The sequence below is a fragment of the Pteropus medius genome, unplaced genomic scaffold (assembly GCF_902729225.1).
Source record: "Pteropus medius unplaced genomic scaffold, Ma_sr-lr_union100, whole genome shotgun sequence".
NCBI classification, from domain to species: Eukaryota; Metazoa; Chordata; class Mammalia; order Chiroptera; family Pteropodidae; genus Pteropus; species Pteropus medius.
In genome coordinates this window covers 9510615-9537192 of record NW_024348304.1, presented here as the reverse complement: position 1 = coordinate 9537192, position 26578 = coordinate 9510615, and the positions used below count along the sequence as shown (strand labels likewise).

Here is a 26578-nt window from a genome sequence, read left to right as displayed (position 1 = left end):
GAGGGCTCTGAATCCAGCCAGCAAAGGGAAAAAGAGCATGGAGGAGCCACACCTACTAGTTAAAATAAACTAAATAAGAAGCAATATAGATCATGTCCACTTCAGTGTTGTGACATGGCACGGCATGGGAGAATCCAGTTGAAAGTCAGACATGGACCTACGGGGTCCCTGGAGAAGAAAGAAGCACTGCATGTCATCTGTATCAACTGATGATGAAGTGACCTGAGGTGGTGGCTCTGACTGTGGCCAGGAACAACAGTCAATTGTTAGAATTGCAGTATCTGTCTCCTCAATCTTGAATGTTCCAATCATTTTTTTGAAAGTTTCTTTTTAAGTAAATAAGCAAACAAATAATGAGAGGGTTACATGAATTGTATCAGTATATGTGTCCCGAGAAACCAGCTCCTCTTTTCCTAGTTTAAATATGGATTTGACGGGATTAAGTTTCTTGTGATTTTTTTTTTTTGCAACAAATGAGAGTAGCACAGACTAACAAGTTTAAGTCCCATAACAGACACAGACTATTATCTTCAATATTTGCAAAATATTTGACTAAAAAAGTGATGTTTTTACATATATGAAGACTACATAATACATGATTTTTTATGTTACGTTTAAGCTATTTAGACTACATTAGATTTTTAGCATAGATTATAATAAAATTGCTTTTGGTAAACATTGTTTTTATCTTTGTCACAGATTGCTCTAAGAAATTGTCTTACATAATCACTTTCTGTTGATCGTTCCTTAAAGACAATTAGTGGACCAAAATTGAGATCTTTTTAGGATCCTAAGAGCTTTGAGTGAGATGAAGAGGAAGGAGTTGGGTTCTAGTTGTGTGGTATTGAACCAAGAGGAATTAGAAAGGTGACATTGGGAGCTAAAAGTCCACCAAGAACCAAAAGACAGTTTCAAAATAGTATCAGTCCAGATGGGCCAGACCAAAGAGAAAAGCCCATGTGTGATGAGATGGAATTAAGTTCAATGAATCTGGCTTAGGAAAGAAACAAGTTAGAATCCATGAACTACTAGAATATGAAGGCAGACATCATTGTATAAGTAAAGTGAAGTCTCTTATGAGAGAAAAGATGTAGTTGTGAGTCACAGGCCGGCTTGGAAAATTACTGAATTATATGCAAAAAAACCAAAAAACAAAAAAAACTGAAGATTATAGCAAGTACTACTATTTGATTTTAAAAGCAAAATTTATCAATGAGCATTTCTTTTTGACTGAGTAAACAAACAAAAGCAAACAACAAAAAGAACATTGTTTCTAAAATAAATTCATCAAAGTAGAAGTCAAGGTGACAGCTCGCTGAAGTTTCATGTCTCCAAAGTCCTTTAATCATTTTCAGTCATTTCTTTTGTAGATCTTTGAGTCCTGTTCATCGTATTCTTCTGCTTTTCCTTGATGACCCAGTTTAAGAACATTCTTCTTCTAATAGGAGAGTTTAACCTTTATATTCATAGTAATGTGCTGGTTTTATTCATCTTATCTTCTCATTCTCTTTAAATAAAGTTTGTTTCTTGCTATTCTTCTGTTTTCATAAGAAAAACACTCATGTCTTGTTTTTGAACTTGCTATTTTAATAGTAAGCATTCTGTTTTTTTTTTTAAATTGGTGTCGTTTTGGACTTTATACATTCTAACATAAATAATAATTCTTTGTTTACACTAACAAAAGACGTGAATAAAATATAGTTAAGATCCATATTTCTATAAAATATCAAGACAATTGGTCTTTCTCTTGATGAAAATATGATATGTACAACTGAATTAATGTTTATTACTATAACTTTCTTTTTTGTTGTTAAAAATTCTGATTTTTCCATAGTTATAAATTACGAGTAGTAAATTAATTTACATTCCTTGTTATTAATTATATTTCATTTTAGACTTTTTTGTTTAGGTGAAACACTTATTTTACTAGTTTGGTGCTCACTCTGCTTTTTCTCAGTTTTTCAGCTCTCTGTTTTATGTTTGGCTGTAACACGTAATGTATGAATAAAGACCTAAGTAAACATTTAGCACGTGTGTCCAAGCAACTGTATACTTTCCTACTAAATGTCTCACTTTAAATGGTCTCCAGTCACCTCAACCACAGCAAACCCTTACCTGAATTCCAGGTCTTACCTGCAAATTTTTATTCACTCTGTTACTAATGCACAGTACACTTGTTCAGCCAAGCTTGGTAACTATGATTACATCCTAACCATCCATGTAGATTGGCCACAAATTCTATTGATTTCTTCTGTAAAAGATCACTGAATTCTTTCCCTTCCTTTATAAACCCATTACCACTACTTTTAGTAAAGACTTAGTTTTTTCACTCCTTAACTATTTACTAGTTACCTAACTGATACTCCCAATTACGTCTCCTGAGTTTCCTTCCTCAGATGCTTCTCCCACCTCTCATGAGAAACTTTTCCTAATATACAAAGTTGATTGTATAAAGCCACTCTCTGCATTTCTTCGATTATTTTCTGTCACTTCCAGGAAGAAAAATTCAACCCTTCTAGGATGGTATAGATGGTCTTCATGGCCAAATACGCACTTACCTTATTTGCAGTCTCAATGGTCACCATTCCTTGCGTAGTTCCTGCTTGCAACATTCTCTCTTCTGGCTGCATTCATTATTGCTGTTCCATGCTTCCATGCATTTGTGTACTTTCTCCAGCTTGGATAGTGAGATGTGAAATGCCCTCGAAGATGGAAGACACCGAAGTTAATTTCTAATTTCTTTAACGCCTATAAAGTTTAGTTTCTCTTAAATAATTACATAAAGGTAATAACACCCATCTTCCAGCTTTATCATAGCCATCTATGAAATTGCAATTAAATAGCACCAAATGTCTTTACTATCTCATAATAGTAGTTTTTGATCTGTGTTATTCTACATGGTAAACCCCAAGTTTTCTCATAGAATGAACTAAACATTGTCTATTGAGTAAAAAAACCTTTGTTTGCTCCCTCACTGTTTGGCATAGTCATTCCATATTGTACATGCTCATATAATTTTGTTATATAATACAGCATCTGCTTTTTGAAATTATAATTATTTGATTATGTATTTGTTTCTCTGACTATGTTGTGATTTTTTAAATACAATGATTGTTTTTCACTTATTTTCTTCCTTTGTAAACTACTATAATACCAGGAATAAAAAAATTGGTAATCAACAAATTTTTTCCTGAAAAAAATCAGATATTAAGAAAATTAGGCATATATTTTTAAGTTTGTCACATAACCTTCTAATTATTGCCATATTGAGATTCTTATTAGTAGTAGTGTTTACTTACATATTTATGGGTTTTTCTTGCTTACATTTTTTTTTCGAAATGCGGGAACTGTGTTGAATAATTCATTTTACCCTATTCACCTCTCAAAAGCTAATTATCTAATTTCCATGACCTTTGCATATTTTTCTATTTGATTTCATAGTCAACACAACAAATGCTTGGTGAGTGGCCACTGTGTGTAGGTAATGTGGTTATTTAATTAGAATTAATTTTTAGCTAACATTAATTATATCTTCAGCCTTCAATATGATGGCAACAAGGAAGTCCTTGTGCCATGTTATTATGCACAGTTCCAGTCCAACAAATATTTAGTAAGCACACACGGTCTGGTAGTGACTATGCTAAGTGATGGAAATAAAATAAATAAAATAAGATAATGTAACTTTATCTTTGACCTTGATGAAAATTACAGTGTCTTATGGAGCCTATCTTTTCATTTAAGTATTTAAAAAATATACATTTATAAGCATAATTCTGCCGTGTTGTGTGTTTCGCATGATTTTTAATGTTAAACTTAAAATCAGCTTGAAATTATTTTGTAATTATATAGAAACAGTAAATTATTTTAAAGTAATAGGAAAAAATAAGAATAAGAACTAGAATTTATTTAGCACTTACCCTGTGCCAACTGCTCTGCTATACAGCTTGATATATTATCACATTTAAGTCTCAAAGCAACTCTTATTAGGTAGATGCTATCAGCTCTCCTCTTTGCATGACAAGAAAATTTTGGCTTAATTAGTTCGATCACTTTTCAACATGGTGAAGAACTATTTGGGAGAATAAGGATTCAAACAAGAGCCTGAATGTCTGTTCTCACCACACTGAATGCCCTCAATAGAAACAACTTGTATTAATTGTTTGTTACATAATAAAGCTGGATAACAACCTCAGAACTGAAGTGGCAAACAATGGTCAGCCTTTATTTTTGCCCACCAATCTGTGGGTCACCTGACTGGCTCTGCTGATCTGAGGTGATGTCTACAAGGCTTCCTCATGCATCGGCAACTAGCTGCCAGTCAGCTTCTTGTGAGCTTATTCACAAGTCTGGGGCCTCAGCTGGGCCAATGGCTTTTATCAGCTCATGTATATGTGTCAGCCACCAAGAAATGAGTGCAAGCACGTACATCTTCATGAGGAAAGCGGAAGACAGAGAGTGGACACAAGCAATACTTCTCGTGGCTTAGGAACTGGTGCACCATCACTTCTACCATATTACATTAGCAAAAGCATGTGTCAAGTCCAGCTTTGATTCAAAGGGTAGGGAAGTTCGCTCTCCCGCTTTCTGGAAGAACTGCCAAGTCAAGTTGCAAAGAGCATGGTCACAGGGAAGAATTAAGAATTGGAGTTATTTTATTTTATTTATTTTTAATTAACTAGCACAATCTGCTCCCTGGCCAAAATATTCACATCTCTCCCATTTGCAAAAAACACTTCTTCAAAGCCAGCAAATTTCTCATTGAATCACATCACCACACTCAGAGTCCATATAGACTCATGACTTACATTAGGTCTGGAGATTGATGCTTTCATGCAGTTCCTCCTAATCTGAAAACCTAACGAAATGCATTTTCTACCACTCCAAACACCCAGTGTATAATGATCACACAAACACATATCCTGTTTGAAAAGGTGAAGACTGAGAGGCACGTAGCAACCGTTGGCAATTCTGAAATCCAGGCTTTGCCAGAATTGTTACTCTGGGGTGGTTAATATTCCTTTACTAGGCCCTGGTTCTGTAACCTGGAAATGTCTCCCAGGTCCACTTGACTTTGTTCAGTGGGAAGTTCTATTTGGCCACTTCAAAAGAGAACATTGAATATATGTCCTTTGAGTTACTTCTATTTTCTTTGTCTAATGCATGTGATAAAGGTAGGGACACAGTGGGTTTTTGTTGTTGTTGTTGTTGTTGTCGTTATTGTTTTGCATTTTGAAAAATCTCAGTAATTTTTAGACCAGGCTGTGGAACTTTTGCCGATTGCAACACTCTAGTCATCAAAATCCATCAAAAGTAACATACAGCGTTCTTTTCAAAGCAGGTCTTTCTACTCGTGATAGCGCATGGGTAGAAATGCAATGGACATGTCAGCCTACTGTGAGACAAAAATACTAGAGTCCAAGGATCAAGTTTATTTGCTTGAAAATGTCTACTAGGAAATGTATTAATTCTTTCAGAGGCCTTTCAACAGATGTCACAGCTCTACACTTGATTAGATCTTTACCCAGAAGCCATCGTATGCTTCGACAATCTTTTCCTGGCTTATGAACCTGGATATGTTAACTAGTTTTCTTTTCTAATCTAGCAAGTTCTGGCCACTTTTTATTTCCTTTAAATTCTGCTTGTCAGTATTGGGTCAGGTATTTATTCAGCTCATCTCGTTCTTGTAACTCATGCACGACAAATAAGAACCACTCAATTTTTTATCAATCTTCTTGGAAATCTCATGACTCAAGGGGTGGGGAGAGCATAGTCCAATTTAACAATTATTTCTTTCATTGCCCCTGAATTATAAATCATGTTAACAGAGGTTTCCTTTCCAGATTGCTACAGTTGTCAAGACATGGTTTCTTGAATAGTCCATTGTTTTCCTCTCTGATTTTACATGGAGGAACAAGTAACACAACAACTAACAACTTATACCCATTTACTCTATTTCTGGATTTTCTCTTGTATTTTATTCATCTGACTTCTATGCATTCTCTATAGTATACCACTTTAATGCTGACACCTCATAATATGTTCAGTATCTGGCAGGGCTGGAGTCCATTTTTTGCATTTCTTCATTTGAGTTTCTCCTTTGTATTTGTTTGCTCATTTATCTATGTGAATTTTATTAAAACCCCCCTAGTTTAAAAGTAATGATGTTTTAATAATTCACTTGCAGAGAATTAAAATCATATACTATCCAAGAATATGACATAATTTTGCATTTGTTAGAGCATCATTTGTTGCCTTCATTAGTTTCTTAAATTTTTCTTAATATAGATTTTAGGTATTTCCTTTTTAATATAATGATAGGTATATTTAATTTTCTTTGCTATTGTTCATTTACATAGTTAGAAATTATAAATTGTAATTGACTGTATAAGGATCGTAATTATTTCTGTTTATACATTTGATTGCTTAAAACATTATTGATTTATCTTATTGTTTGTGATAAGATAATTTATCTTATCGTTTGTGATCATCTACACATGCAGATAATTCTACTTTCCTTGTTTTTCTACTTTTTGTACTTCATGCAGTTTACTTACCTTTCTAATTGTTTTAGTTGGAACTCAAGCACAAAGCTTAACCTATTAAGGGGAATTGAGATTGTGATCTCTTTTACCATCTTAAGAAAATATTCATTATCTTCTATTTTCTTGAATTTTTATTTTCAAAAACTGTTCAACTTAGTCAAATACTTCTTATTACCCATAAAACATTCTCTGAAATTTTTATAGTATTATTGATTTGATAAATTATATCAATCAATTTAACAATTTTGAAACATCCTTGAATTCCTGGAATAAACCCCACTAGGTCATGTTGAATTTGTTTTTTTAAGTATGTCGCTAAAATATCTTTAGTTGTGATTTTTAGATCAATGTTCATCAGGTGATATTTTTGTGATTTTATTATGTTTTCTGTAAAAGTTTTGTAATGCATTAATATTAATATATATTCAATTCATAATATAAATTTGGAAGCTCTCTCTGGAAATATTTTCATAACATTTCAGTTAGCTGCTTTTTAGAGCTTTACTAAAATTATCTCCAGAAAACTCCCTGATTCCCTAAGCCTTTGATTCAGTTTGATTCATTTATTTTTTGTTATTATTTCATTGTTTTGGGGCAATATCCTCCATGGAAATTGTTATTTATAGACTTTATTTTCTTCTCTGATCAGTTTTTTGAAATTCTGTTTTCCTAGAAATTTTTGTAAACAGGTTTTCAAGTTTATTTGCATATTTTGAAGTAAATCTATTTCATTCAATTTTTGTAATTTTCTATTTCTAGGACCATTTCTCTGTTAGTACATGTTTTTTTGTGTTCCCACTTTATTTTTTTGATTAGGCGAGTAAGGAGTATGTTTTTTTTGGTTAATATTTGTCAAAAAACAATATTTGGTGTTTATAGATTAATTAAAATAGTTGGTTTCAACACATTGCTTTGTGTTAAGTGTTTCTGTGTATGTTTTTAATCTCTGCTTTATTAATGTTACTGCTGTGTTATACGGTAGAAAGATATGAGTACTGTTATGTCATCAGTATGAATCGCAGCCTGTAGCCTCATGAAGCACTCTTTTATGTCACTTCAACAGAATCCTACCTTGTTTGATGCTAAGGTCACATTCCTGCTTTCTTTTTGTTTGTACTTACATGATGCGTATTTGCCAATGATACTATTTTTCGGCTTTGTACATGATGTTTTATGTGTCTCTTCAGTAAAGCTTAGGTTTTGCTTAGATACAAAATGAAGCTAATTTTTAAAATGAGTTAATCGTATTAACCTTTATTGATATCGTATTATTGTTATGAAGCTATGTCATAATTTTGTTACATTTTCTGTTAACATTTTTTATGTCTCTAACTATACAGTATTTTTATTATTCTTGTATGTAATTCTAATATTTGAGTGTTAGCATTTTTATTCTACTGATAACTTTTGTGACTAAAACTTTAAAGATATTTTTACTTCAGACATTTTCTATTAGTTTCTTGTTATTAATAAATGAAAATTAGCGAGTCTTCATCCTCTCCCATCTTCTCCATTTTCACTGGATAAGACTACCATTCTTACCGTGTGTTCGTATAGATTTTTGTATAAATGGGTACACATAGCCATGTATATGTGTTTGGCCTTGCTTGCCGTGCCTCTCTGAACCAAATTCTTCAATATAGGCTTCTGCTCCCACTATCACTCACTTCACTTTCTTAATGTTTGCATTATTATATGTAGCACAATTCCTGAAAAAAGAAAGTATAAAGTTTGCTTTCCAGGGGCAGCCCACCTCCTTTAGAAACTATACTTTTGCTGGCCTTTCTGGTATCTCAAGTTCTGCACTGTTTGATCCTCTACATTTATTGAATTAAATCCGTTTCATTCTCCCATTCAGCATGGAGTATGTGTGTGTGATATCAGAATGAGGAATGGAAAATGATTCTTGCCTGAGGTCCGCAGTAACTCTTGAAAGTAGGCAGGTTGAGGTCTATTTGTACAGCGAAGAATCAGAAAACAGTATACAGCTGGCCAGGGTGCTCAGCCCTCACACTGGAGAGCTCGAACTAGAAATGTTTTTTTCTCTTTTTCTGGAGAAGTCCTGAAAGCTGTTTCCATTAAGCAAGATTGCCTCTCAGCTATGCCTGTACACATTTATGTTCTTTTATTATTAACACAAAATAAATATTTGTAGCAGCAAATAACTACTGATAATATGATGTCTAGCCATGTCTGTGATCTAACTCTCCAACACTGCGTTTTCTTGATTGAGTTAAATTGTCCAATTCTTGCATACATATCTAATTTTCCCCTTTATTCTTTAGTTCAAGGGAAGACGAAGCTCTTTTTAGTCACAGGGCACATATATTCAATTGATGACATCTTAAATACCTATTTGTATTAGTGGGTGAATAGTACACTGTGAGTACTATTTTGAGCACCTGTGATTATCTTCCAGGGGTTTTCTGAAGAGTTGGGATGAAAAAGGGAAGGGACATAGTCAAAAACTGGGTGCATTTTGTGCTTTCATATCGTCGTGCTTTGAATAGTGGCAAGTGCACCAATGACCTTCTGATGGGGTCGGCAAAATGGATCTCACATGGAAGGCACTTAGGGAACGCAGAATGTGAGCAGGCAAGACACCTAGAAAGAAACGAGCTTCTGTGCTTTGAGAAGCTCATATGTCAGCTTCACCGTTGATGCATGATAAAGTTTAGACGAACGACTCCAAAGCCAATTGGGCCAGGAGTGGGCACATTCTGTGCTTAGGCGCCATATGTGTTCTTCATGCCTTTCTGTGTTTTGACATAACAGAGACATATTTCAAAATATAAACACTTTTAACTTTCTCAAAAGTTTTTCTTTTGGAATGAAATCACACATATGACAGATTTTTTGAAGACTCTGGAATAGAACCATTAACATTTGACTTTGAATCACTGAGCAGACTTAAGGCACCTGAGAATGTACATGATAAATTCCTAGAATGAAATTCACAAAGGATTGAATTTAAGTCACATTATATATTTAAAAAAAAAAATTAAGGAATTGGTGTTCCTTTGTCCACAGGCTGATTAATAACCTTGGTGGGGGGGGGGTTCATATTTTCACATAAATTATTTAATGTGTGTCTAAAATTCATATAATGTCCATTATCCTCAGTTGCAGATCACTGACTTAAAATTAGAATGTGACATTTTAAATAACATCCCAAAAATGTTATAGTAAGTAAACTAATATGTCTTTATTAGTCCTTGAGAATCAATTTCAAAAGCCTTTAGATTCTGATGAAAATTATGCAAATTCCAGCATACTATCATCCTTATAGTTTATGTTAATTTGACATTAATGTTAGCTGCCTATCTCGCTAACAATAATCCATTTGAACTAGCAGGCAGGAATACCAATTACTGAAATGAGTGGAGCTCATCCTTGAAGTTTCTTTTCTCTGTTACAAGTAGACATATGTCAGCACACAGGGAATAGCACAGATGTATCAAAGTCTTTCAAGTAACCAGGCATCTTTGTATAATGGAACAGGCTGTGGTTGACATACTAAATCTCAAAAAGAAAAAGAAGCCACTTTATATTGAGAATAAAAGGGGCTGAAAAAAGAGAAAAATTGATGTGAAGATATTCTTATATATTTAGAGTCATTATTAGAGAATGTTGACCAAGTAGAATATCTATTTTACAGTGGATGAGTATGTATTTTATTGAATTTGTGAAGAATTTAAGATGCTAATTGATTTTTTAAATGAGGTTTTTTTTCTCCCTCTTCATTCTGGGTGCCGAATATCAATTATGTTGTTGTTTTTACCTTCATTATTGGCTTATAAAGTAAAAGGTTAAAAATAAATGAAAATGATTTTTGCCATTCAAAACACATTGCTATTTGTCTTCAAAGAAAGAGTTAGCCGGAATCTGAATTTTTGTACTTTTCTTATATTGATATTTTTTAAAATGTTAGACCTAACTTGAATGACTGGGAACTCCTTGAATAGTTCCCAATTTTTCTTCTGCCGTGTATCGTGGGATATACTAATACATATGATTCAAAGACTACGTGCTCAGTACCAAATCTTTCTGTAATCATTATGCTACCTATTTGTGATAGTTAAAAGGTTACTTAAACATATTATCTATTAGATATTATCTAATCTATTAGATATATTTACACATTATGTTGACTCATTAGCTAAATTACTATGTCTGTGTGTTTATATGCATTTTCTTTGTTTTTCCAAATAGATTTTAAGGTTCTTAAGATTTAAGATAAGTTTTAATTCTTTTTATTTTTTCCACAGTGCTTGAGGCAACAAAAAATTCAAGTATTTTCTATATTACTTGTTCCATAATGACATAAGTGGGTGGGGATAATTAAATACCCCTCTCCCCCCCAAAAAAAATGTGCGGTCACACATTAATGACAACTGTTACCACAAATATGTATAGAGAGTAGGTGACTAGGACAGACATAAAAAAGAAAGAGTAAAATGATCAGTTAGAGGGGATAGTTCAAGTACCTGGACTAGAAAATGGATCTTGCTATAATTAATGGTTAAAAAGAAGCTACCAGTTAGGAGCAGATCTACCAAGATGGTAAAAAGCTTTGGGATGAAGAATATTCTTGCCACCACAGATGTTTCACTCTCCATTGATTTTTTTTTTTTTTATGAGAATGAACAGTGATTTCATAAGAATGGGGATTATTTTAAATGCATATTATGAAATATTTTGAGCATAGTAGAGAGAATCATAATGTAAACATGCATATATTTTTCACCTAAACAGCTGTTTACATTTGCCAAATTACTCAAAGTATTTTTTTTGCCGAAGTACTTTAACATAATTATGGACAGCATGATCATTTATCCCTAAATACTTCAGTATGCATCACTAAAACTAAGAATATTTTCCTGTATAACAAGAATGCCATTTACACAGTAGCAAAATTAATAATAGATCTCTATATTATCTAATAGTCCATTCATATCTAAATTTCAGAAAGAAGATTTTAGTGATATCACATTTTGACGTGTACTGTGAGAAGTTCTGTTTAACCACTTTTCTGCATTTATGAGGAAAACAAGCTTATGTTTCCAATGGATGTATGGCCATCGGAGAGTAAATTTTAAACATTCTCACTTCAAAGCAGAAATGCTAATTAAGTGACATGACGAAGGTGATGGAAGTGTTAGCTAACACTGTGGTGGTAATCATGTTGCAATGCATATATATGTGTGTATATATACACGTACATACTTACACATGTGTGTATCAAACCAAGAGTTCGTACATCTTAAACTTAGACAATGTTACACGTCAATTATATTTCAGTAAAGCTGGAGAGTGCAGGAAAAGGGCAAGAGCTGACTTAGTAACGGAGGTTGAAAGGCCTTAGGATGAAACCAATGATGAATGTACCTACCATGCAGTAAGCCACGTCAGAAAACAGGCTGTAGCATCCTGGGGCATCCAGCACGATTAGGTGAATGTTATCACTCAATTATCATCCAACTCTAATCTACAATTGTAAAAATAAAATACTTCAATTTTTAAAAAGAAAGCTAAGAATTCCAGCTCTCCTGCTAGCAGAGTGGTACCTGGTTGGTAAATAAGCCGAGATTGTCAGTATCTGAAATTTCACATCTCACATGACACTCCTCCCTGCCTTTACATCAAATTCAAACAACTTTTATTTTTAAAATATCGTCTACTTTTTCCCTCCTACGGTTCATCTCACATTGCAGCCCACTCCTTATCTCACCCTCTCTGCCTTATGAAAGTGTATTTCTTTTCATTGTGGTTTTCCACTGTTAAAAGTGAGCATTCTCACGTCATTAACTTATTTTCACTGATACTTCATTTACATGTTTGCCCTTACAACTACCTTCTCCCATGAACCTCTCCTCAAACATCTGAATTATTGTGACATTTTGGATTAATCACAAACATTAGGAAACTGTATGTTTCAGAGTGACCCGAAATTGCACTTAATATTAAACTTCATTTGTAAAATGGATATGATAATATGGTCTTAATAACAATGTTTAGTGAGTCAATAATTATACAGTGTGTGATCTGTGTTTATTAGAATTTTTGTAATTTGCTTATGTAAAATCGAGGTTAAATCATTAACCTCGGTGTTTACTTCAAGATTATAAATGGACTTGCTTAGCTTGTGAAGAGAATCAGATGAGATAATGTATTCGTAGAGTGTATAATTCTATGTGTAAGGTATTAATAATAATCTAAAATAGTTAATAAGTTTTCTAAGTGACAAATAGACCTCTAAATAGCAAAGGATGCCAAAAAAGAAAAAACAGTCAGTCCCCCCTCCACAGCTGTGAATTTCCATCTTTGTTCTGAGTAGCCTGCCTTTTCTACTACTTTTTTTTCCAAAAGAGCAAATAGCTGCTCAAAATATTTTTACTTCAGTGAATGAGTTATATTTTCTTTCTTGCAGTTTACCTAGACTTAAATATATATAAATAAAATGTATTCATCTCTAACTATAAGGTTGTAAATTTGCATAATTTGTATTCCATTAATTAACAACTTTATCAAGCTTATATACAGTGATGTTTTCAAGTTTATATTTTGATCATAAAATAATTTGCTAGCCTATCTTTAAGGCAGATACATTCAAAAGGAGCCTTGCCTAGACCCATCAAATCATACTGGTTTGTTAAGTCTTTTACTGAAAACTTGGCTTTCTCATAAGTGGCCAACCTCTGATAGAGGACCAGTGTAAGTTTGTTGAATGGGGATATACCTATTTAAAAAATTAAGAAAGTATAGTTCATAAGGGATACATTCTAAGGTGATAATTTTGTGACAGCTCTTCCATAGAAAAGATTTTTAAAACATCATCTTAACTATATTAATTGGCATTTTGGCAAGAATTTTTAACATTTTGTCAGACTGTCATTTAAGACTTTTTACTTCTTTCCTTGAAGTGGAAATTTAAGTCAGAATGGTAATATATCAATTTAAACTTTATGTAAACGTGTATTTTTAATTTAGTCCTGTCTTGTTTTGGAAACATATCATAGCAGTTCTAATTAAATTCACTTGATATTTGTACAATTTCTTTCTTAAACAGATTTGAGCAGTACTGCAAAAGGTGGACTTGTTTTCGTTTTCCGATTTTGTGTTGGTTTCCTGTGGGTCAAAGGGCACTCTAATTTGACTAATTGCAATACAGAAAGATACATTGTAATAAGTGAATGAGAAATGGTAATAGGAGTAAATGGGTGCAATAGTTTGGAAGTGAGGAGTGAATCCTAATATTAAGTTCAGAGTCAGGTAACAGGTGTCCCACGTTATCAGCATTTAACATGAGAAAGATTTTTAATTCTTCGTCACATTCATAACAGTCGGGAGATAGATAGTCCAGGGCTAGACTGATGGCTCCGTCTCCCTCAGAGCCCCAGGCTCATTCCAGCTCTTGGTCGCAAGGCATGGTATATGTTTATATTTATTATGAAGATATATTTATAAGGTCAAATAGAAATAATTTGATGACAGATTGGTTATGGGACTTAAAGGGGCGAATGTCAGACATTAGTCTGAAGTCTCTGACTTGGGTACCCAGATAGAATAACTGAGATCAGAAATGCAATCCAATGTAAGTAGGTTTCACGTAATAAATACAGTAATTTTGGACTTTCAAGTATCTATTATCTATGAAGCATTTATAATTGTGAATAAGCGTGAATTTTAAGAGAAATAGATGAGCTGATGATACTTTTTAGGTAAATACGAAGAGTCAGAATAATCCACTACTATAAAATACCTCGCTTGTGCTATGGTTTTCTTGCAAATTATATATCTTACTACCTCAAATATATCTAGAAGTCTAGATATAAAATTTTTCTTCTATATGATTGGCGGATGCTCTGTCTTTTATGGAAATAACAGGGGTACGAAATGAGGCATATGATAACATTTAAAATGAAATACCATGCACTACAAAGTTAGAAGTTCAAATGTATTTTTAGTTACCATTATTTAATATTTTACATAGGAAAGGGCGAAAATATTAGAATTATGGTATTATGTAACTATAATGATGAATGTACTCATTTATCTAAAACACAGCAATTAAAAACACTCCAGTAGATTTAGACTGACTCCCTTAGGGCATTAATACCTAGTTTAAGACAAAGAACATTGAAACCCTCTCTGTGAAGTATTACTTCTTAATTATGTACATTTTTCAAGATCAAATATATAAACCAAAGAGAATCTTATAAGTAGAGTCGAGAGAAGATACCAGTTAACATATTACTCCGTTAATGAACTTATTAATAAGAAAAAAGGACAAATGTAACTATCAAATAAAAATTAATGTAAATATTTTAATAAAGAGCTGGTAAATCATATGGCCAAATTGTAGAATGATGGCATTTAAACAACTACTTTAAAATCATCTGACTTAAGAAACTCTATTTAATATCTCCAGAGCATATTTCTAAAACATCTACTCCATTTGATTTCAAAGTTGTAACGTTTCCGTTCTGAGAGACAGATGTTTTATAGACCCTCTTGAGCATGAATAAAATTAATATAATTTGAAATTTATATTAAAATACTTGAAAATGTAAAATTTCTTAACTTAGGGTAAATCCTCTTTGCTTCTACTCTTGCTTTCCTTAATGCTGTTTTCTTATCTTACATTTTTATGTAAAAAATAATGAAGAATATTTTAGAGATTTAAAAATATGACAATTTGAAAATACATCTGAGATAGATAACATGTAATCACCTTGCATTTAAAAGTTAAAAGTTCAATTTACATTTGAAGCAGTTATTTTAAAAAGAATAAAAGGAAAAATTTAGAATTAAATAAGAAAAGTAATAGGTTTTATTGTATTTTGCAGATGAACCAACACCTGAGATTCTTTTTGACATATTGTTAAAAATGTAATCTTCATTATATTTAATATTAGTGAACATTTAGTAATATCAGAAAAATATTTTCTTAAAATATTGATTGAGGGGAGATTTTTCCACCTATATTTATTGGTATATTTACCTAATATAAAATCGCTGTAATAAAAATGTCAAAATAACTTTAATGAACCATAAATTTAATGTAAAAGATGCCTCAATTTTCGCTAAAATCTTTCCATTTTGATCGTTGATCTCACCGTACCCAATGGAAAGGAAGTTATATAGAAGTAAAATTATTTGCTTAAAGTTATTTGGCAAATCTGAAAGGATAAGTATGATAAATTACATTTTAGTAAATACTAACAGTCCAGTTCAGAACAAAATGGCTCTGGGAATCTAAATAGTTTTATATTTAAGTTACAGATACAATGTAAGTTGTTTTTTCACTTTCTGTTCAAAGTGACAAATTGAGTCCACTTGTACACATCTCTTCTTTCCAATATTATATTGACATGATAAAAGTAATATCCAAAACTAAAATAACTCCTTGACAGCTCTGGAAAACAGAAAGTTCATAGCCTGAAAACATTTAAAACCTTTTGCAAGATGAAACACATGGATGCAGGGGAACGGGGGAAGAATTCAGTGTAGGTATTTGCAATTGTACCTTCCTTCCACTATGAACTTTTCAAAATTACTCTCTTCATTGACTTTGTGGTAGTTCTTTTGATTTTCACCACTGTCCATGTCCTCTTTCTAAAAACTACTGGCATCTCCCAGTGTTGTTTTTTTCCTCCTATAGTGGTGCCTTCTCCGTCTCTTTAATAGTAACTTTAAAATGTTTGTTTTAGTAATCTTGGCAAATATAGGTTCTGGGGAGCACATCTAAAGAGCCATAAGTAGATTTGGCATTTGAGACAAATATACTGTATTATTTAACATTGGCATATTATTTCCTATTAAAAAAAAAAAGAGACTGGTAAAACAGAAACAAAGACGCACACGCGCGCGCGCGCACACACACACACACACACACACAGTTACCTCATTTGCTGTTGTTCTAATTCATTCCAATATTTTCTAAGGCTATTCTAGCTTTTAAAAAATTAGGACTGCTCTAGGAACTAATAATATTTAAAATCTATTTCTTAAAAATTTTATAGATTTTTACTACAGATTCTTTGTGTTCATTATTCTTTAAAGGTAGTTGAAAACATTTTTAGGATTTTCTCCATTGTCATTTCAATCATAATTTTTATTCTTTAGGTATTTTGTTAACTCATACATTTTTTTAAAAGACATCTATTTTATTTGAATATTCATTTTAATTTATTCTCTTTCTCTTTTATAGTTTAACAAATGCTTTGGAGATTATTTCTTTTTTGCTTTTTTTTTTTGGAAAAGAAAGAGCTTAACTTGATTACAAAGTATTTATAAAATACATACGTTTCTGTTACTTTCTTTTTTTCTTCTTGTGATTTGAGAAGCTTATATCCTATTTCTAATATTTTACTAGTTACACACATAAATGTGCACAAACACAGAGAATAAATTTGTAGCTATGGCTTTATCACTACGTAAAATATTACTTTAATGATTATTTAGCTTTTAATTATGCAGTTTCCTAGCTTTAAAATTTTTCTTTAGTACCATGAGTTTGCCATTCTTAAAATCTTTACTTCTGATTATTTCTTCCCATTTGTCTTGAGTACTTCTACAAGTAACTGTTTTCAGAGGATTGTATGCTCATTTTTAGGATTTAAAGTCTGAAAATGACCATGTAATTGAATGGCAGTTTGATGGCGATTTTTTAAACCACACTCCCTTTCTATTTTAAATATACACATCTTTCTTTTAGCACTTAGTTTTCTAGATAAGTATAATTTTTATTCCATTTTCTGGTTAAAAAGAATCTGCCTAGAAGCTTGTGGAATTAAAAAAAAAATTAACCTCGAAACAAACCTCTTCATCTGAATTAGTTTTGGTGTGGATTTTCACCAATTCTTTCTGAAACTTGGTGGTCCTGTTTAATATGCATATTCAAGACCTTTCCTTAATTCAGTGAAAGTTTCTAATATTACATCGTGGATAGTCCTTCTCCTCCATCCCCTCTGTTGTCACTTTCTGGAGTTCTTATTGTGTCGTGATGTCAATAGTTTCTCTTTCTGATAACCTACCCCTTTTAACTGCCTGGTTTGCTTTACAGGAAGTCTTTCACTTAGTTTTGCAAAACGGGTTATTTGCACGTTCATTTCAGTGTCCTGAATATTTGCCTAGAACTTTGTTCTAAACTACATGTTTACTTTGCACTGAATATTTGAGCATTTTCGTATCCTCTGCACCTATTTTTCCTTCGTGCTTATTATCTTATCATTCTAGGTCTGACAGATTGAAATGTTGAGCAATTCGTACTTTTCTTCATTCCCAGGATTGCAGGGCAGTGGGGTGGGGGTGGGCGTAGTATGTGACAGGACACATTTTTACTCCTTCCTTTTAAGTTGCTCTATGCAAATACTGCACTATAGGCCAGTGCATATTCACATTCTGCTTTATTGCCAAAAGTCTTCACTGAACCAAATGCGTGGGTTGGGCTCTTCTCTAATGTCCAATAATATTACAGATTTTTTCCTTTTAGATTTTTGGGTTTTTTGAAGTAAGAAATGGAGCGTTCAGATATCTGTTCTTAGGTTATTTTTTATTAAAATAAATTTCCAGGCAGAAGAAAATGTTACAATATTAGTTCTACCTAAATTATTTTCATATAAGTTTTTTTCATGTAATAAATTGAACACCCTGCTCTTAGCAAGGAGTCCTTCCTGTGTCCCTTTGTTTGGGATATCCTGCGAAGACGAAATGAACCCCTATTCAAAATTTGGCTTGAATGTTAAGACTGGTAACAGCACACACACTAAGAAGGCATAAAAAGGTTTATAGGTCTATGGCCATGCTACCCTGAACAAGCCCGATCCCATCTGATCTTGGAAGCTAAGCAGGGTCGGGCCTGGTTAATACTTGGATGGGAGACGACCTAGGAAGACCAGGAGCTGTAGGTGTAAAATAAATAAATAAATAAATAAGGGATTGTAAACTGGCAAGGTCCTTGCAATCTGTGAGGCCAACCAAGCGTTGCCTCGCCTAAAAAATAAAAAAAAAAAATTAAAAAAATTAAAAAATTATAAAAAAAAAGGGTTTACCATACAATGGGTTTCTCTGGTATGTGTAGGAAAGGCGCCCACGTTGAGCTGAAAATGGTTTGGAAGAGAGCAAGAAAAAAGAGACTGGCTTGGTGATTTTTTTGTGGTTAAGGCGTGGGACCATGCGAAAGTTCTCGTACTTCACGAATTGAAGGAAATGTGCAGGCATAGGCTCGTGTGCTTTGAATGTTCCATTGGCACCAAAGTAGGAAACGCCAGGGTTTTCTTTCAGTTTGCGGAGATAGAGGGGTGTCCCTTAAATGCCATCAGCAAATACTGAAATATTAAATCAGACCCCTTATTACGCCCTTCTGTGACTGTTCCTATTTATTCATATTTATGCATATGCCAAATAGTTAAAATACTGTTACCATTTGACCCTAACTCTCTCCATGTTCTAGGTTTCTTGGTAGAAGGGGTTCTGCCTTGTTTTACCATTACCTATTGTAGTCCTTCACAACTGACCTTACTGGGGACATAAGGGACATTAAGTATACGTTTAATACTTATTGCAGTTGGCTGAATTACCTCTTGTTAAAATAATATTTGGTTAATATATCTGAATTTTATTGTACTCTTTATTTAAATTGTTCTTTATTGATTTAACCTTAATATTCTTAAACATTTGTGAATTGAAAAGAGAACATTTTGGGGAATCATCGACATAGTTGGGTCAAATTGAATTTTCAAGAAGGCAAATCATATCAGGTATTTATAGGTATTAATAAACAACCCGACCTTCCCTCCCTCCCTTCCTTCCTTGTCGCCTTTTTTACTTCGTCATCGTCCTTTACTTCCCTAAGACTTTTATTCATTTGTTGCAGGCATTTTGAGACTGACAGTTTGATAGTCTACACAGTAGTATTTGGTACCCTGATAACTCCATTCATCATGGATTATAACAAACTAGATTGAGAGACCATGCAGTATAATTGGAACAGCGATAGTGAAGTCTGATAGTCTGACAGCCTTGGGCTTGAGTACTGCCCATACCATCCTCAGTCATATGGATCTGGTGTTCGTAGGCTGTGGTTCTGTGTTCTGTCAAATGAAATAACATTGTCCTATAGGGTGGTAGAATTAATTAAATAAAATACTACACACGAACCAACTGATACAGCACACGGGATGGCATCTGGCAAAACCTATGAGAAAATATATGAAGATGTATAAATTTGGTATTTTTTAACTCAATTTTTTGAAAGCAACTTTAGGCATCATGTGGTCTCCTGGTTTCCCACCGTAGATCCAAAGCTTATTTTTGGCATTCCTAGAAAATACACGTTTCTGTGCGATTTATATGGTAATACAGGAGGTCAGGCGATTTATATGGTAATACAGGAGTGGGCCCAGAATCTATTTTTTGTGAAGCTTTTCAAATAATGCTGAAGCGGAGCTGATTTGGGGAACCTCTGACTTTGGATGACTTGCTCCTTGTGTACCTAAGGCACCGGGGACCAGGGGGGCTCTTCTCTCAGTGCTACAGAACTCCTCTGTGACTGGGCTCATCTTCACCAGTTCAGGTCTTTGTGGATGGTGACACGTCCACAAACAGTATTTTTGCACAAGGACAAGGAGGCTTCATGAATTTAAAGAAGTATGGCTGTGGAGAAGTGGTTCCTAAGATAGCCGTGGTGGCTCTTCGGTGGCTATGCATTGATCATCCATGACCAAAGAGGAATCTCAATAGCAAGACTCGCCCTGTGCTCAGGCCTGCGTATCAGAGCCCTGTGGCCATTGAGACTTTTAACCATTTTCAGTCTAGCTAGTGCTTGAGATGATGTTTAGTGGAAGGAAGTGGATTACTGTCTTGGATTTGTCACTAAAAAATATAACTGCCCATTCTTAATCTCAAAGGCAGAATCATCGTGAGAAAAGCAAGTTAAATATAGATCTTTGTTTGAAATACAGAGCAGTTACTGATTGTTAGTATTTTATTCTGAAGACATCTTGATGTGTTTTTGATGAATGCAAAACATCATTTTTATAGCTTTGTAATTTAATATATGATCATCTTAGTCTTATCCACACTCTTGAAATGGACCTTACTCTTTTTCTCTAAGTGTGCTGAGTGTATTTGGCTGACAGTTATTACCACACGTTAGGAATCTTTATTTTCTCACGTCTCTTCCCTGTGTCAGAGCCTGAGGTTATGAGGGGTTTCTCTGTGCTGATTTTGCTAAATAAGGGCCTATCTTTCACTGAAAACCAAAGCAAAACTCCAGTGGAAAAATTAAGGAATTATAAACCTAGAAATATGATGATAAGACATAAAATCATGTGCATTTAATTTCTCCATCAATATATTCACCAGAAACTTACTTGGTGGTCTTCTTGGGATATAGAGATAATGTTAGTAGTTAAAATTGCTGTTTTAATTTTAAAATAAGTATACCTTTTCTTCAGAACAAAAACAGGACAACTTAATCTACACTTACAAACTAAGGATTCATTGAAGTCAAAAACATTTTGAATATAATTTGAATAGTGACCTTTTGATAGAAAAATCCCCACATAGCATGCATAATATCTCCAGAAAGTGAGACACAGTTTTCATAAATTCTGAGGCAGTTCTTGTTCCTTTATAAACCTTTAGAGTGTAGACCTTGGCAGATTTTTTTTTTTTTTTTGATAGCCTGTCAGCATTCAAATACAAAACTATGCAAACTAATGTTTGTACCAGGCTTCCATTTTTTTCCCCTCATTTCAGCTAGTATTCTTTTTAATTTCATGATATTTACAGAAGCTATATAAATACTCCTACGCTGATAGATATTGGTACTACTTAATAGCTATATAAAGCTTTCATCTACAGATCCCAAGGGGATGGATTTTTCAGTGTTACAATCTCCATTTTATGAAGGCCAAGGAGAATTCTCAGATAACAAAAGTCACCCCGAAGCTTTCCGCGCATGTAACTAATAATAAACTGGAATTGGAATGATTGGAATGAAAATTGTCTACTTATGTAAAGAATTTGTTTTTATATGAAGAACTGCCCAATTTCGTCCCAGAGGGAGGAGAAGCTTGTCTTCTCGCGCCCGTCTGGTGTTCGTTTCGTTTTGGTTTTTGATTTTATTCTTCTCTCCCCATCTCTTCTTTCAGGCACACTGTCTTTTCATTTTAATTATTTTTTTCCTCTAATAGTCCCCCCTAAGCTAGTATAAGAATATTAGAGCCCACTTTCCCAAAACCGTTGATGTTTATATCTACTATTTACTGGCCAAACAAATGAAGACACTGCACTTGTTATCTGTAGCCATTGTGATGTGGATGCTAATGGTTACAGTCCAGGTTTGAACAATTTCAGGAATTGACATAATTTCAAGCAGCAGAAACTGGGTAAGAAAATATTTTTGAGCTGAAAGCTCTTTCTTTCATCTCTGAATTATTTTTATCTTCCTGTTGAAAGCAACATTGATTAAGAAAAATATTTTTACAAGTCAATCCAAGCACTATAATATTTTTTCTTCTCTCCAGTTTATTGAAACTGTTCTATCGTGCTGTCTGTGCTATTAATTATATTATTCTTTTTAAAGTACAACATGATTTAAGCCACATAAAAGATAGAAGGCAAGACAATTTATTGAGTTATTAACTATTTTCATGGTGTCCTTACTGCTTGTTGTGGGAGACTTGAAAAATGGAGAGTTATTTTCACTTACACAGTGTGTATTGTTCGGATTTGGGGCTCACTTTCTTCAGGCTGACTTTAACAACTGTCATGTTTTAGGGCAAACCATGAGATGTCAGAAGGCACTTTAGAGACAGCCTAGTCTATGCCACCAAGACATCTGTTGGGTTTAGAAGATGAAGTTATTAGAGGGAAGATAGAGAGGGTGGGCCCCTTAAGAAGGGGAGGTCGCAAAGGGCTAATCTCAAGTACAAGGGCAGCTTACTGAGACTGAGAAGTAAAAGGGTTTTAGGATTTTTTTCCTTGTTTTTGTCCTTATTCATTTAAGAGTAGAAAACCAATGTCCAGCTTATCCTGATGTGGTTATGTGCCTGTACAATGTTCACGTGAGAGCCAGAAGAATTAACGAGAGCTCCGTGGGGAGCCCGGCCGCCAGGGCATCTCTAAGCCCTTGGAGAGCATCCGTGGGCCCCACGAGGAAAAGGGCTCCGCTAGGTGGCAGCACTGTAGAGACAAGGAACAACATGATGACTGCAATGAAACAGGGACCGGGTCTAACCTTATATTTCGGAATACATAAGCCCTCCAAATTTTTGTCTGATCCCAAGAGGGAAAGGAGACCCTAACACATAACGGAAATTAAGCTTTCACCACTGCAAGCTGTAAATTGGGCCAAACTGAGAACCTGAATTAGGAAAAAGACTATAAAGTTTGTTTTTGCAGAAGAGGCACTGTGGGAAGCATTGAAATTATTAACAATATAGGCATTTTAAAATTAAAATGTGTTTTAAACCCAAACTTAGAGTTCTGAAAAAGAATAATTATCTAAATTATTTATTGAATTGGAAATGCATAATTGATTTCAGCATGGTTTGCTACTCTTAATTTACCTTTCATATTCTAGGGAGGAATCATTTGTTACAACTGTTTTATTTTTAAAGATGTGCAATTGAGATTTGACTTAAGTAATAACAAGAACTTCATCTACATAAAAATCAGTAGTATTTTTGGAGTTTTGTAATAAAAACAATAATAACCAACCACATGGTGTTCTCAGTTTTGCTGGAGAAGGTCCAAATCTCCAAAATAAATGATGAAGAAATAAACAAATAAGTATCCTAACTTTTTACTTATGCCTGAAAAACTTTTAATGAACTAGAAATGTCATTTTATTTTGCATTAAAAAATAAATTTTAAATTATATTAGGGGTGTGTGTGTGTGTGTGTGTGTGTGTGTGTGTGTGTGAAAATCACAGAGCTATTTTAACCTTGAGAACACATTTAAATGGGGAAAAAGTTGCGGGGGGGGAAGTTGAATTTAATATGACAAAATATAACTATTAGTTTATCTTAGAAACAATTCGTTACACTGTAATCTGTCTTCCTTGAGACTTTGACATGAATGTTTTTACTTAACATTCTTATTTTATTAGTGGGTTCCTAAAATCATGCTCAGCAATTCTTCTTGACTGTAGGATGTATACAGGCCACTGTGTCACATGACAGCAGCTTTCTTTTATCCATATACCGCAGTTATCAACTTCTGGTAGCACTTAGCCTGGGTAGTTTGTAGTAAAAAGGACATGTCTTTTAAAAGTTAAATTAAGCAATTGTTTTCTTTGTGACTACTGCCAACCAATCTGTTTTCTGTTAATGGAGAGAGCCAATAATTAAAAACAGCAGAAAATCATGTTATTCTAAATTCTAGTAAAAATAGTACTTATTCAGTATTTACTATAAGTTGGACTTTATGCTAGACGCTTATGATCCTCATGTATTATAGACAATAACCCTTAGATGTAAGTGCTATGGTTATTCTAGTTTTTACATCGGGAGAAACAGAGGTGCAGAGAGTTTGGATAACTGGCAGAAGGTCACACATTTGGTAAAGGGCAGATCCGGAATTCAAACGGAGGCAACTTGTCTCCAGGGCACATGCTCCCGAGCACTATGTCACAGGGCCCTGCTAGGTTAGAAACCACTCACATTTAAAGAGAGCTCATCATCTACCCAACATCTCACTGTGCCCTTTAAAGCATTAAATCATCTACTACTTAAAACAAAACTGTAGGAGAGAATCATTATTTCAGATATTAAAAAAATTTAAAGATGGTAAGTAACTTATCTAAGTAAATATAAAAATAAATGTAGGTTAGGAATGTGAACGTAGTTCTTTCTGAGAATCTGGAGTTCTCAACATGTACTCCAAAGCTTTGTCTCAGGACACCAATGTGCCATGGACGTTAATCACTTTTTTTTTGGTGAAGAATTTGGAGTAATAATTTCTATATTTGTAACTCATTTTGAATGGCCTGAATTATTGAATATATATGCGTGCATATATATAGATATTTATCATCTATCTATAGATATATATAATTTTTTAACTAGAGAAAAATTATATCTTTAGCATCAAGAATCTTTAAATATGTAATGAGTCTTTAAAAATGTTTGTATCAATTGATCTATTTATCTTTAGATTGGAAATCTGATTCTAAACACAAGTTGTTTTAGAAATTAAAGCTATTAATGAATTACTTCAATATATAGCAATAGAAACAAAAATTAATAACAACCTAACTACTAAGCAGTATGGAAAAGAGTTGAATAAATTGTAGTATTTATTCTTGGTGAAAAATTATGTGTTTATTAAAATATTGCCTAAGAGTAGGCAATGGCATGGGAAACACTTATGGAAATGTATTCAAAATAACATTTTGGCTATAAACTTGTTCATATGGCAGTGTTAAAACTCTGTTTAATGATTTTTCATGCTCTCTTACTCTCGTTTTTTACTCTTGTGGTTTTATTTGTTTTTTCTTACCAAGCATTTCAGTGGAAAGTAGGAGAATATCCGAGGATATGCATGGTGTGGCCATAATGTAAGCTAGAATGCAGTTATTTGTTCCATTGGGCTTAAGAAATTATCTGCAATTAGAATGATGTGCTTTGTCTGACTTATGTGGCATTTAAAGACTTAATTTCCAAAATATATACCATTAAAGCTCATTTAGTGAGGTGGCCAGAGGGGATTAGCAGAGAGCGGTGGTGTTACAAAAGGAATTGGCTGAACACAGGATGAATGGAACAGTCAACTACAAACATCACTGCTAAGTTCACTTTTCTCAACTGGTTGAAAAGAAAGCAGAATAAACCTACTCTGTTTGCTTTAATTTGGTTAATCTGGGCATTCGCGTTGATATGCCTGGCCCCTAAGCCACGGGGTGTTAGTGTAATAGCTTCCCGTGGAGAGAGAGTATGATGCCAAGCTATAAACTAAGAATGTGTGGGAGCATGCCAAGCCCCGATGGCATTCTGGGGGATAAGTAAACTCTGGACTTGAGGTGTGAGTTTCCAGATCTAGGACTGTTTACCCGCATCCAGATTTTCAGAGTAATTAGCTTTCAGGACACACAACACTATTTGTTTTGCTTAGAAGAAGAAAATTGTCCTAGACGGACTGTGTAAGGGTGGAGGGGAAGTTGTTGGGGAAGGTAAAGGGAATCTGCAAACATGGGAGATTAGAGCTAGGTTACCCAGGGTCAAATCCTTGAGCAATTTACTAAACTACACTAAGTTCCAGTTTCTTTGTCTACGAATTTGAGTTAATCATACAGTCTGGTCATGAGGCTGATGGAAGGATAAATTAGGTGTGGACTTTGCTGCACAGTATTTCACATATACTATATTCTCACCCTTGCTATTATTAGCATAGTATTGTTATGTCCAAAACTCCATGGGGCAATAGACGAGTGGTAAGCAATGACTCCAAAAACTTACTAGATACAGAGAAAGGTTTGGGTCATCTCCAGAGTGGAGACTTCCTTTCTGAAAGGGTGTAGCTGGGAGAAGGAGGGCTAGAGTACAGAGTCAAGGGCAGAAGAAGGGTAGCTCTGGAAGAAGTCAGAAAAGGTAGGGCTACATCACACGAGTCTTCTGTTAGGGTGATAGCTTGCTCATAGGAAAAAAAAGTAAAAAAGGAAAACTCCAGCTTGCAGATAAGATTTTCTATTTCGAGGGCAGATGATATGGAGGACTGCTTTAGGCTGTAGCCAACACCGAGGAAACTCATTTAGAGGGAGAACTTTAATCAGAAGGGAATTGTGGACTGTAGAGTTCAGACTTGGGGGTACAAGAGATGTAAGTTGTAGTTTTATGTTTTGAACATAGTAGGGCATAAGCTGGAAATTTAAAAAGGAAAATTTATGGCAAGAGTTGGAGGTAAAGATGTAAGACGCAAAGAGCTGGAAAGGTAACAGCTGTACAAATGTATAATAGAAGCCTGTGAGTGGGCTGCTGCTTCTTGGTATTGTTTAGTTTCTGTGAATATACTTGTGGATATATTT

At 33.9% G+C, this 26578-nt stretch overlaps 1 pseudogene; it reads left to right on the top strand.

The window, feature by feature from the left end:
* The first annotated feature begins 18338 nt into the window (after positions 1 to 18338).
* Positions 18339 to 18457, top strand: LOC120616312 (uncharacterized; annotated as a pseudogene).
* The last annotated feature ends 8121 nt before the right edge of the window (positions 18458 to 26578 follow it).